The sequence below is a fragment of the Loxodonta africana genome, chromosome 18 (assembly GCF_030014295.1).
Source record: "Loxodonta africana isolate mLoxAfr1 chromosome 18, mLoxAfr1.hap2, whole genome shotgun sequence".
NCBI lineage: Eukaryota > Metazoa > Chordata > Mammalia > Proboscidea > Elephantidae > Loxodonta > Loxodonta africana.
In genome coordinates this window covers 61,152,074-61,164,557 of record NC_087359.1, presented here as the reverse complement: position 1 = coordinate 61,164,557, position 12,484 = coordinate 61,152,074, and positions in this window count along the sequence as shown.

Sequence of the window (12,484 nt, the reverse complement as noted above, 5' to 3'; positions counted from 1 at the left end):
ACAACAAATAAAATAAAAAAGGCACAGGAGGAAACCACTGTGAATTTGGAAGCAGCCATGAGGCACCCCAAGCTTAAAGGACATAGGTAGTAGGAAATGATAGGCCTTTTCCTATACCTTCATTCCCAACTGAGATAAACGTCAGACCCAGAACCCAGTGCCATCGAGTCGATTCCGACTCATAGCGACCCTATAGGACAGAGTAGAACTGCCCCATAGAGTTTCCAAGGAGGGCCTGGCAGATTTGAACCGCTGACCCTTTGGTTAGCAGCCGTAGAAACATCAGACAGCAGAGGCACTAAGCTTTACACCTATTATGAGTACAGGTGTTTGGCTAGACAGACCGGATAATGTTTACACACACAGAAGAATTACCAGCTAAATTGTCCGTACATCTTGCCCTTTCTCCACAATCACTGGCAGCAGGCTACAAAAAACTGAAACTGCACCCACAGAAGAGCAAACAGGGGTTCTCAAATGCAAATGGAAGCACACATATAAGAACCACTATTTAGGGAAAACCATCTTTACGACAAAATTCAACAAATGAAATAACTAGTATCACCTGAGAAATAGTGTTAATTGAATAAATGTAAAGAGTCCCTAAAAGAGTTGTAATATCCTCAGAGCAGGGAAATTAAAGGAAATAACAAGAATGTTATGAAAAAACAAAACGAAAAACGACAGAGTTCCTTGGTGAACCCTGATTCTGGGACTAAAACCAAACCAACCAAAACCCTTTGCTGTTGAGTAGATTTCAACTCATAGTGACCCTATAGGACTAGGGTGGGAAATATTCAAAATGAGCCTGGAGCATTTGTAGTGCCAGAAAGTAAGGAAATAGTCAACACACACACACATACACACAATAAATTGGGAGACATCAAAGGGACACTGGAGCCAATTGAAAGAGCTCCTAATGGCCAACGATGGAATAATTTGATTAACAAAACGAATAAAGTAGTATTGGATTAAAACCCAAGTATAAGGCCTAGTGGTTAAGGGTTCGGCTGCTAACTGAAAGGTCAGCAGTTTGAATCCACCAGCTGCTCCTTGGAAACCCTATGGGGCAGTTCTACTCTGTCCTATAGGGTTGCTAGGAATCATAGTCCCCTTAAAGGCAATGGGTTTGGTTTCTTATTTTTTGATATAAAATAAATATATATGAGTCCATGCTGATATAAATAAACATTGAAGAAATAAATAAATGGGGAGAATAGACAAATCTTCCATGCAGATGTATTCCAAATAACTCTCCTCTCCTTAACTGTGAGTTGTGCATAGTGACTTCCTTCCAAAGGCTACAGTACAGAAATGGAGAAAAACAGTTAACTTTACAGTGGAGAAACCTGACAAATACTACCTCAACCAGGTGATGAAGATTAACAATAGTAATAAAAAAATAAAAAACCAAACCCAGTGCCGTCGAGTCGATTCCGACTCATAGCGACCCCATAGAGTTTCCAAGGAGCGCCTGGTCATCACATGGCACTTCTGTAGTCTTCCCAAAAATCCAGGACTCCAGTCTAATCATGATAACATCATCACACAAGTCCCAATTGATGAATTCTACAAAAATACCTGCTAGTACTCTTCAAAACTGTTATGATCATCAAAAACAAGGACATCAGAGAAACTGTTAGAGCCAAGAGAAGCCTAAACAAATGTGACAAATAAATGTAATGTGGCTTCCTGTATGGTCCCCACGCATCTGTCAGTTTGCTGTACTGTGGTGGCTTTTGTGTTACTGTGATGCTGGAAGTTACACCACAGGTATTTCAAATACCAGCAGGGTTACCCATGATAGACAGGTTTCAGCAGAGCTTCCAGACTAAAACAGACTAGGAAGAAGGACCCGGCAGTCTACTTCTGAAAAAATTGGCCAGTGAAAACCTTATGAATAGCAGTAGAACATTTATGTGATATAGTGCCTGAAGATGAACCCCTCAGGTTGGAAGGCACTCAAAATACAACTGGGGAAGAGCTGCCTCCTCAAAGTGGAGTCAACCATAATGATGTGGATGGAGTCAAAATTTCAGAACCTTCATTTGCTGATATGGCATGACTCAAAATGAAAAGAAACAGCTACAAACATCCCAGTAATAATCAGAACATAGAATGAATGAAGTATGAATCCAGAAAAATTGGAAGTCATCAGGAATAAAATGGAATGCGTGAAGATCGATATCCTAGGCATTAGTGAACTGAAATGGACTCATACTAGCCATTTTGAATCAGATAATCACATGGTCTACTATACCAGGAATGACAAATTGAAGAGCAATGGCATCACATTCATTGTAAAAAAGAACACTTCAAGATCTATCCATCTAGGATAGTATCTATACGCCTACAAGGCATACAATTATTATTCAAAGTTAAACACCAATGACTAATGCTAAAGATAAGGAAATTGAAGATTCTTATCAACTTCTGTAGTCTAAAATCAATCAAACATGCAATCAAGATACGTTGATAATTACTGGTGATTGGAATGCAAAAGTTGGAAACAAAGAAAAAGAATCGGTAGTTGGAAAATATGCCCTTGGTGATAGAAAAGATGTCGGAGATCGCATGACAGAATTTTGCAAGGCCAATGACTTATTCAGTGCAAATACTTTTTTCAACAACTTGAACAATGACTGTACACGTGGACCTCACCAGATGGAAAACACAGAAATCAAATTGACTATATCTCTGGAAAGAGATAATGGAAAAGCTCAATATCATCAGGCAGAACAAGGCCAGCGGCCGACTGTGGAACTGCTCACATGCAACTTCAAGTTGCAGTTTAAGAAAATTAAAACAAATCAACGAGAACCAAAATACAACCTTGAACATATCCCACCTGAATCTGCAGACCATCTCAAGAATAGATATAATGCATTGAACACTAATGACGGAAGACCAGGCAAGCTGTGGAATGGCATCAAGGACATCATATGTGAAGAAAGCAAAAGGTCATTGAAAAGACAGGAAAGGAAAAAAAGACCAAAATGGATGTCAGAAGACTTTGAAAATTGCTCTTGAATGTAGGGCAGCTAAAGAGAATGGAAGAATTGAGGAAGTGAAAGAGCTGAACAGAAGATTTCAAAGGGCAGCTCAAGAAGATGAAGTAAAGTATTATAACGAAATCTGCAAAGACCTGGTGATAGAATACCTCAAGGGAAGAACACTCTTGGCATTTCTCAAGCCAAAAGAAATGAAGAAAAAGTTCAAGCCTTAAGTTGCAATTCTGCAGGATTCTATGGGCAAAATATTAAATGATGCAGGAATCATCAAAAGAAGATGGACGGAATATACAGAGTCACTGTACCAAAAAGAACTGGCCAACATTCAACCGTTTCAGGAAGTATCATATGATCAAGAATCAAAGGTAGTGAAGGAAGAAGTCCAAGCTGCACTGAAACCATTGGGGAAAAACAAGCAGCCAGGAACTGACAGAATACCAATTGAGATGTTTCCGTTTGTTGAAACAGATGCGGTGCTGGAGATACTCAGTTACCTATGCCAAGAAATCTGGAAGACAGCTACCTGGCCAACCGAGTGGAAGAGATCCATATTTCAACCCATTCCAAAGAAAGGTGATCTAACGGAGTGTGGAAATTATCAAACAATATCATTAATATCACAGGCAAGTAAAATTTTGATGAAGATAATTCAAAAGTGGTTGCAGCAGGGTATCAACAGGGAACTGCCAGAAATTCAAGTCAGATTCAGAAGAGGACATGGAACCAGGGATATCATTGCTGATGTCAGACGGATCTTGGCTGAAAGCAGAGAATACCAGAACGATGTTTACCTGTATTTTATTGACTGTGCAAAAGCATTTGATTGTGTGGATCATAACAAATTATGGATAACACTGTGAAGAATGGGAATTCCAGAACACTTAATTGTGCTCATGCAGAACCTGTACATAGACCAGGAGGAAGTCATTTGAACCGAACAAGAGGATACTGCGTGGTTTAAAATCAGGAAAGGTATGTGTCAGGGTTGTATCCTTTCACCATACTTATTCAGTCTGTATGCTGAGTAAATAATCCAAGAATCTGGACTATACGAAGAACTTGGCAACAGGATTGGTAGAAGACTCGTTAACAACCTGTGATATACAGATGACACAACCTTGCTTGCTGAAAGCAAAGAGAACTTGAAGCACCTACTGATGAAAATCAAAGACTATGGCCTTCAGTATGGATTACACCTCAACATAAAGACAAAAATCCTCACAATTAGACCAATAAGCAAAATCACGATAAATGGAGAAAAGATTGAAATTGTCAAGGATTTCATTTTACTTGGATCCACAATCAACAGCAGTGGAAGCAGCGGTCAAGAAATCAAATGACGTATTGCATTAGGCATATCTGCGGTAAAAGATCTCTTTAAAGTGTTGAAAAGCAAAGATGTCACTTTGAGGACTAAAGTATGCCTGACCCAAGCCATGGTAATTTCAATTGCCCCATATGCATGTGAAAGCTGGACAAAGAATAAGGAAGACCGGAGAAGAATTGATGCCTTTGAATTATGGCGTTGGTGAAGAATATTGAATATACCATAGACTGCTAGAATAACAAACAAATCTGTCTTGGAAGAAATACAGCCAGAGTGCTCCGTTGAAGCAAGGATGGGGAGATTTTGTCTCACATACTTGGGACTTGTTATTGGGAGGGACCAGTCCCTGGAGGACATCACGTCTGGTAAGGCAGGGGGTCAGCAAAAAAGAGGAAGACCCTCAACGAGATCGATTGACACAATGGCTGTAACAATGGGCTCGGATATAGCAATGATTGAGAGGATGGTGCAGTACTGGGCAGTGTTTCATTCTGTTTTTCATAGGGTCACTGTGAGTCAGAACTGATTCAATGGCACCTAACAACAGCAACAATCCTGTATGGTGCCCTGGAACAGGAAGAAGACATTAGGAAATATGAATAAAGTATGGACTTCAGTTAATAATAATATAACAATATTGATTCATTAATTGTGACAAATATGCCATTCTAGTATAAGATGATAATAAAATAAAAACTGGGTGTGGCGTATATGGGAACTCTATACTATCTTTACAATTTTTCTGTAAATCTAAACGTATTCTAAAATAAAAAAAAGTAAAGAAACCAATGAAGCCAATTGACAGACAGAGAGAGAGAGACAAAGTGAGAATGTGCAGTTGGAGATGACACAAAGATTATTGGTGCAATAAAACCATCAATAGTTTGACATGTACATCAGAAAATATAGAATAACTAACCAGTAGGCTGGCGGATCAAGCCAAACTGGCTCAAAAGACAAAGGAAATGTTAAGAGAATGAAGACCAGGTTAAGAACTTTTAATATTCATCATATAAAAGGATCAGAAGGAGTGAACCAAGAGAATACAGGGGAAGGAAATGGTCAAAGCAAGAAAATCCCCCAGAACTTTAGAAAGATACAAATCTTCATTTTTAAAAGCCTTAACAAATGGGGTTTCTGTTTGGGGTGATGAAAAAGTTCTGCAAGCAGATAGTTTTGATGGCTGTACAACATTGTGAATATACTTAATGCCACTGAATTGTACACTTTTTAACATGGTAAATTTATGTTATGTGTTTTTACCATAATTTTCTTAAAAAGGTCTGTCAAGTAACCAGTGCAAGATACAAGATGAAAATACAAAAATTATTTTCTAGGTACTAGCAATAACCAATTGGAGTCTCTGAGTTGTGCAAGTGGTTAACACACTTGGCTGCTAACCGAAAGGTTGGAAGTTCACATCCACCCATGGGAGCCTCAGAAGAAAGGCCTGCGATCTACTTCCAAAATAATCAGCCACTGAAAATCCTATTGAGTTGAGGAAGGCTTGACGGCAGCTGGTAAGAAACAACCAATTAGAAATTTTTACCAAATATCTTCTCTTAATAGCAAAGACTTTTTGGAAGGCAATTTGGCTCTAAGTATCAGCACAAAAAAAATAATTTTTTATCAGCACAACTGAACAAAAATAGGGTCAGCGCTATGTATTGTTAACGTCTTTTGATTCTGATACTTTGTGGTTGCAGGAGAAAAGAAGAAATATATAAGATAGGAATTATTTTTATACACATTATTTTTAACATAACTGGAAAGTGGTTATTGAGATATGCCCCGATCATTAATTCTTTTTGGTGTTAGGTACCGTCAAGTCAATTTCAACTCATAGTGTCCCTAATGTACAACGGAACGAAACACTGCCTGGTTCGGCGCCATCCTCACAGTCATTGGTATGTTTGAGTCCATCATCGCAGCCACTGTGTCAATCCATCTTATTGAGGGTCCTTCTCTTTTTCTCTAACCCTCCACTTTACCAAAGCATTATGTCCTTCTCCAGGAACTGGTCCTTCCTGATAACATGTCCAAAGTATGTAAGACAAAGTCTCGCCATCCTTGCTTCTAAGGAGCATTCTGGCTATACTTCCAAGCCAGATTTGTTCATCCTTCTGGCAACCCATGGTATATTCCATACTCTTCACCAACACCATAATTCAGAGGCATCAATTCTTCTTTGGTCTTCCTTACTCTTTGTCCAGCTTTCACATGTATATAAGGCGATTGAAAATACCACGGTTTGGGTCAGGTTCACCTTAGTTCTCAAACTGACATCTTTGCTTTTTAACGCTTTATAGGTCTTTTACAGAAGATTTGCCCAATGCAATATGTTGTTTGATTTCTTGACTACAGCTTCCATGGGCATTGATTGTGGATCCACGTAAAATGAAATCCTTGACAACATCCATTTTTTCTCCATTTATCATAATGGGGCTTATTGGTCCAGTTGTAAAGATTTTCATTTTCTTTATGTTGAGGTACAATCCATACTTAAGGCTGTAGTCTTTGATCTTCAGCTGTCAATAAATAGTACTATTGCAATAAAAAGTCAAGAGACCATAGACTCTATAACATTAGAGAAGTGTTTTTTTTTTTTAAACCTTATTTACTATAAAATATTTAAGGCCTCCAAAAAAGTATTGAAAAAATTACATGATAAATGCCCACGTATCTACTCTTACCTTAAGAAAAAAAGTTACCTGTATATTAAAGCTTTCCACGTACCCCTTCTGATCATATATCCTCCACTTCGAGGTAAAGACTGTTCAGAATTTCATGTTTATCATTTCCATGCATAAGTTTATACTATATTAATTTAAGCAATATAGTATTATCCTTCTTGTTTTTTAAATTTTATAAAAATTATTTCATACCATATGTACTCTGCAACCTTTTGTGCAATTAATATAACTGAAACTGATTTCTATTGATAGCTGTAGCTCTAGTCCATTCATTTCTAATGTTGTATAAGATTTCATTAGAAGCTGATACTACAATGTTTTTATCCATTCTCCTATTGATAAACATTTGGATTGTTTGCAGTTTTTTGCTACTACAGACAAAGCAGCTATGAACATTACTGCACATGTCTGCTCGTGTAAGTGTATCAGAGTTTCTCTAGGGTACATAACTAGGATTGTCATTGCAGGGTCATAGGGTATGCGCATTACAACTTGACAAGATAATGTTAAATTATTCTCCAGACTGGTTGTGGTATCATCACCAGCACGAGTAAGAGTTCCTGTTGTAGAGCAGTGGTATTCTAACTGTGCTTCTCAGGATCCTGAGAAGGAGCTTCAAAAGTCATAGGACTCCACACTCCTCGATCCCTTTGTGACCACAGCAGCTCTGCTTCAATAGTTTTTACATATTGGGGAGCATTGTAAGATTTTGTTGAGGAAAAAAAGCTTTTGCTGCTTCAAAAAAGTTTAAAAACCAATGCTCTGTAGGCTTTTAAAATCTTATCTAGATAGTGCCTATCTTTCTGCCCTGGAGAGAAATTAAATAGTCCTTGAAGAAACCCTTGAAAAACCAACATTTCATTTACAGAATGTCTTAAATCCAATAAACAACGACAACAAAAAACCATTGCCATAGAGTAGATTCTGACTCAATGCGACCCCATGTGTTACAGAATAGAGCTGCTCCATAAGGTTGTCTTGGCTGTAATCTTTACAGAGGAGCGCTGGTGGCGCAGTGGTTAAAGTGTTTAGCTCTTAATCAAAAGGTCAGTGATTTGAACCCACCAGCCACTCCAAGAGAGAAAGATGTGGTAATCTGCTTCCATAAAGGTTCACAGCCTTGGAAACCCTGTGGGACAGTTCTACTCTGTCTTATAGGGTCACTATGAGTTGGAATCGACTCAGCAGCAATGGGTTTGGTTTTTGTTGTTGTTGTTTAGTCTTTACAGAAGTAGATCCCCAGGGCTTTCTTCCATGGTACCACTGGGTGGATTCAAACATCCAACTTTCAGGTTAGTAGCTGAGTGCAAACCATTTGCACCATCCAGGAACCCTTAAGTCCAATAAAACCAAAACACCAAACCAAGTGCCGTTAAGTCCAATAGTGGATAGTATTTATGAGCCTCCTCCCAAGTTTTGTTTTCCTCCTTGGCCAATTCTCTTATTCTGGTATAGGAGAAGTGAAAAGGATAGTCTAATGCCCTCCGTCAACATTTAGTTGGGCTTGCAAATGAATTAACCTTTTTTGGGGGTGGGGGGGCAGGGGGGAAGGGTCTATTCCGTTAGGTTAAACGCTCATTAATGTACAATGCTTTTATTTTTATTTTAAACAAGTGTGAAAAAAGAGCAATTCTTCCAAGTCTGCAGGTTCTAACCTACTATCTTCGTTTTTAACCCCTCCAGCATAACCCGGAGCAGATAAACCTCTTCCTGCTTTAAGTGTAGTGCTACAGATGTGCAATTTAATATCTATCGGTAGGTAAGTCACGGCTTATTAGTAAACTCACATGTGAGCTAGGGCATTCTCTTTTTTAGTTGCAGCCTGCTAGTGTTCCTGCTTGGCTATTGTAGATTGCTAAGCAATAATCCTAGTGCTTGCATTGACCCCACTGAGATTCAGAAGGGAAGTAGATGTGTATTTGGTTACAACTCTAGTCAAACACTTCTCTCTTAGAGCCATAAAGCCAAAAAAAGAAAAGGAAACAGCAATGTTGGGGGTTAATAAATCAGAATTCTGAATAAGCCTATCTGAAGCTGTCTTTTGACTGCGTGACCTTTGAATTCAAGGATCACAAATTACAGCACTGTCCATGAGCAAATTAAATCAGAGGTTCAGTTGAATATTGTTTCAAACAGGTACTGGGTTTGTTGTTTGTTTTTAGCAGATCTGTGCTTAAGCATTCCTAAGCCTTTTACAGACAGATTGGTTGTTTCATTATTCATTTTACTGATTCTTCACTATCGCCAGGCACTATGCTAAGCACCAAGGAGCCCTAGTAGCACAGTGGTTAAGTGCTCGGCTGCTAACTGAAAAGTTTGAACCCACCAGCTGCTCCTTAGGAAAAAGACATGAGAGTTTGCTTCCATACAGATTTAAACAGCCTTGGAAACCCTATGGGGCATTTGTACTCTGTTCTATAAGGTTGCTATGAGTTGGAATTTACTGGACAGCAAGGGGTATGCGAAGCACTGTAATTTTTTTTCCCGGATTGTCTCCTTAAACTCTTCCCAGAATTAAGAGCCTTTCAAGTTCTCCCCCCAAATGCACACCTTCACCCCTGTACTAGTCCACTTTCTAACATACACCTATTCAGACACTATGGGAATAAATGCTTTCAACTAAGCAAATAGGGACACGAAAGAATTCCTTGTTCATATTTTGAAAGGTTGAGGCTAAGGGACTTTTATCATTTCCTGCATAGTGCACTGCTGGGCATAACTTCGGTACAACCCTATTTAAGGACATAAATAGGAATAAATTATAACCTAAATTATGATAAGTCTTAGCAGGCTCTTTCTTCACAAGGAGGCATATAAACTTAGTGGGACTGGCTGCTGATTAAACTGGTGAAAATTGACCCAGCAGGACTACTCAAGAGCTGTGTGATGTTCTCTCTAAACACAAGCCCTGTCTGAAACTCAGCTGGCTTGGCTTTATTGTCAGGATTTCTTAACATTGGTACATAATGTAGAATGACTGCTGAGAAGAAAGGAGGAAAAGAAGAACATTCTAAACACTACTGGAATTAATATGCAATAGCTTTTTTAGCTATATGAAAAGGGCATTTTCTTACAAAACCTTGTTAATTTTAGGGCTGTGTAATCAAGAACTGAGCTGAGCAAACGAATAGTTTTAAAAAAAGATTTCTCAAAATGCAAGTTAAACTCATAGCTTGAAAAGTGGAATAACTGGGGTAAAGAAATGAGTAATTCACATGGTACATTTAACCATGGTATTTTCTATGCAAAGATGCATATTTGAGTGCATTCTGGGAGATGTCTAGCAACTAACATCATTTTGATTTTGACAAATATATTACAAGGGTAAAGACACTTCCTCTGACATGCCGAATCGCAATGACAGCTCCTCTTCCCACTTCCTACACATACCAACATACGTGTATACACATTCACAAAGGGAGATTCTGAATATTAGGTTTAATCCTGACTGATTACTGACTGAATAAATATACTGCATTGTATTTGGTATTGGAAACCCTGGTGGCGTAGTGGTTAAGTGCTACGGCTGCTAACCAAAAGGTCAGCAGTTTAAATCCGCCAGGCGCTCCTTGAAAACTCTATGGGGCAGTTCTACTCTGTCCTATAGGGTCACTATGAGTCAGAATCAACTCAACGGCAGTGGGTTTGGTTTTTTTTGCGGGGCGGGGTATTTGGTGTTACCCCAAGCAACTGCAATATTTTCAGTACATATCATATAATAGGATGAATAGAGTTAAACAAAACACATTTCCTCTACTATACATTCATACACTGAAAAGCAACAAGAGAAACCAAAAGCCCAAGAAAAGGAAACACCACAATCACTTTCTTGATAAGTTTTCTAGAAAGGCAAGAAATCATAGGTTTGAATACATGTACGAAGTTTTGCAGGTGCAAATCTGGTTACGAACTGATTAAAGCAAACACCTAATTAAATTTGTAACGAATGACCTGTTTGGTATGTTTAAAAAGATCGAGTTAGTTCATAAAGCTGGCCCATGTGATTAAGGTAAAGGGAATGTATCTGCATGCAGTCATGGTGGGGTGAGGAGGAAGTGTAGTTAGCAAACTGGAGGGGGAATAAAAAAGATGGAAGGTGGTGGTGTGGGGGGGGTGGGGGGAGAGAGCAGGGAGGGAAAAGTGGAGGAAGGCAAGTGAAGACCTGCCAAAAAGCAACCTTTTTGAGAGTTAGTGAATCTTGTAAACTATGTTTACAAGAAAGACAAAATAAGTGTTGCAAAGTTTGATTCTTAATGCTTATGTGTCCTATAATAAGAAGAAATATTAAATAATGGCTTTTAATATAAAAGACAGTAAAAATCTTTGGAGAAAATTTATAAGTAGCTCAAAGTTATAACTAGCATCTATCTAGCAATTTATAGTTTAGAAAACACTTTAGTAATTATTATTATAATTACTAAATTGCCAAATACTCAGTACTTGTAAACAGAATTGAGAGGAATTTATAGTGAAATTGCTGAATTTTAAATGTTGTAAAGAATTTCTGTCAGTAAAGGATTTCACCAAGTATCTTAAGTTAGACTAGCTATAGTGAAGGGATGAATGTCTCATTTACTTATTTGTTGCCTTTTTCATTTCATTTCATAAATTTTTTAAATCGTGTTTTAGAGGAAGGTTTACAGAGCAAATTAGTTTCTCATTAAGCAATTGATACACATATTGTTTTATGACATTGGTTGACAATCCCACGACATGTCAACATTCTCCACTTCTTGACCTTGGGTTTCCCATCACCAGCTTTCCTGTCCTTCCTACCTTGTTGTCCTTGCCCCTGGGCTCGTGTGCCCCTTTAGTCTTGTTTTGTTTTATGGGCCTGTCTAATCTTTGGGTAAAGGATGAACCTCAGGAGTAACTTCAGTACTGAGTTAAAAGGGTGTCCAGGGCCCATACTCTCAGGTTTTTACCAGACTGTCAGACCAATAAGTCTGATTTTTTTTTTTCCTAAGTTAGAATTTTGTTCTACATTTTTCTCCAGCTCTGTCTGGAACCCTCTATTGTGATCCCTGTCAGAGCAATTGGTGGTGGTAGCCGGGCACCATCTGGTTGTGCTGGACTCAGTCTGGTGGAGGCTGTGGTACTTGTGGTCCTTTAGTCCTTTGGGCTAATCTTTGCCTTGTGTCTTTGGTTTTCTTCATTCTCCTTTGCTCCAGACAGGGTGAGACCAGAGGATTATCTCAGATAGCCCGCTCACAAGCTACTTCCCGTAGTATATGTAGAACATTTTCTTTATAAACTATGTTACACCAATTGAGCTAGATGTTCCACAAGATTATGGTCCCCAGCCCTCAGCCCAGTAATTCGGTCCCTTAGGGAGTTTGGATATGTCTGTGGAGCTTCCATGACCTTGTCTTGGACAAGTTGTGCTGGCTTCCTCAGTATTGTGTACTGTCTTATCCCTTCACCTCAGTATTGTGTACTGACTTACCCCTTCA